The sequence below is a fragment of the Hemiscyllium ocellatum genome, unplaced genomic scaffold (assembly GCF_020745735.1).
Source record: "Hemiscyllium ocellatum isolate sHemOce1 unplaced genomic scaffold, sHemOce1.pat.X.cur. scaffold_427_pat_ctg1, whole genome shotgun sequence".
NCBI classification, from domain to species: domain Eukaryota; kingdom Metazoa; phylum Chordata; class Chondrichthyes; order Orectolobiformes; family Hemiscylliidae; genus Hemiscyllium; species Hemiscyllium ocellatum.
The window spans coordinates 212,703-214,569 of record NW_026869048.1 but is presented as its reverse complement, the minus strand read 5'-3'; the positions used below and the strand labels follow the sequence as shown (position 1 = coordinate 214,569).

Genomic DNA, 1,867 nt, shown 5'->3' with positions numbered 1-1,867 from the left:
TGAATGATTTCACTCATTGCTCGAAACAGGACAACTGTCACGTTTACACGGAACACGAAACACACCGGACTACAGGGAAAATACACAAAGCTGAGCAGGCCGTGTTCCACATCATACCGTGCACTATATTTTCAGTCACTGTGTCTGTTTTGCAGGATAAGAGTCCCAAAGAATGTTCTCCACCTTATACAGGAGGTAGCATTACAATTCGAGAACGACAGATCACATTGTGAGGATGCTCTGACCTCGGGGCCAGTTCGGGATGCCACTTTCCTTGCCTTTTACCTTAACTATGCAATTGGCTGCAGGGATATTCACACCTGGACATGAGCCACATCGATACCGACTGAGTTGGAAACCTGTGTGGGAATCGACGAGAAGCGACTCAATAAATCTTGCTAAATTCCATGGTGCTTATTAGAAATGCAGTTTCTGTTCACCTCAATTTAAAAGGCAGTTTGTGAACATAGTAACTGAAATCAAAAGGTAATTATCTCACCCCACCCCCACTCCGGGAGAGGTGCTAACTGCACTTGATTGCTTTTTGTTCTCGATGTGAAGAGCTCTCACGCCTGAGTCACCTTCACGTCTCTTGTTGCTGAGTGACTTACAATGAAGGAGTTTCATCAGAGCTGCAACTGCCTCACTTTCCCACTCGCCCTCCCGTTTACAGTTTCCTGCTCGTCAGTGATTTAAAGAAAACCAAAAGGTTGCGATGTTATTCTGCAGCCTCTCTGTCAATTCCTCCGTTTCAGTTCCAACATGGCTTAGATCTCGGGGCTCACCTTAATACTAGCGACGCTATGAAATCACAAGTCCAGGGGTTCCTCTGAGAGTGCAATTTCTTTCATTGCTGTTGCTGATTGAATGAGTCACTAACGTGCGAACTGATCCAAGCCATGGTTCAGCACCTCTGCTGCCAATTCTCGCACGTTGAATAACGACAGAGAGCTTCCAAATGAGGCCTTGCAGAGACGACTTTGGTGTACATTTGACAGACAGACTAGTTCAGGAATCAGTGGTGCACTGTGACACCAGCGCATCAGCTTCTTCCCTGTCTTTGAACCGGTCCGCCTGCGCAAGGAATGCAAATACGGGACAGTTTTTCGTGGAAGGGATCAGAACGCGGTAACTACACTCTCAAACAGAATGACTTATGATCAGAACCAGGTTGGAGAAAACCTTTACAATGCTTTGCTCACTAATTAAATGGAATTGCATCACATTTCACAAAGAGAGCAGATTTGTTCGAGCATTTTCGAAGGCTGGTTTGCAGATGGGAGAGCAAGCAAGAAAGCTCCGTTCTTGTCCGTGTAAAAGGCTGCAATTGAAGAACAAAGCAGTTTTTGCCCAGTTTCGAACTGCGGACCTTTCGCGTGTGAGGCGAACGTGATGACCACTACACTACAGAAACAAGCCTCAGCCGGCTGTGCTGCGGCTCTGTGGCATCCAGCACTGAAAGTTGAAGCCATTCTACGTTTCACCTTTCTTTTTCAAATAGCTCGTTGTTATCCAGGGTAATTGACATCTTGAAAAAGTTAAAAAAAAAAGAGGGATGTGAAATTGGTGACAAAATATAGACAAGGATGTCGTCAATGTTTGGACTGTAGAGTGAAGTGGAATAGGCTGGGACAACCTTCCCGGCAGCATAACGTCTGCGACATGATTTTATGGAAGGGTTGTGAAATGAGCATTAACGTGTTTTACCCAAGCTAGGGTGAGTTGGAAACTCGAAAGCATAGGTTTAAGGTGAGTGGTGTGAAATTGACAAAGGACCCCGAGGCACATTTCCCACTCACAAGGTTGTGGGTGCATGGAATGAGCTACCAGAGGGAGCGGAGGAGGCTATTGCGCTCAGAAAATTGCA

The 1,867-nt window shown here is 46.0% G+C and overlaps 1 non-coding gene across 1 annotated transcript; it reads right to left on the bottom strand.

Annotated features, from left to right (window-relative positions):
• Positions 1-1,341: 1,341 nt before the first annotated feature.
• On the bottom strand, positions 1,342-1,414 carry trnav-cac (transfer RNA valine (anticodon CAC)). The gene has a single exon. It is a non-coding gene; the product is annotated as a tRNA-Val (tRNA).
• Between the last annotated feature and the right edge of the window lie 453 nt (positions 1,415-1,867).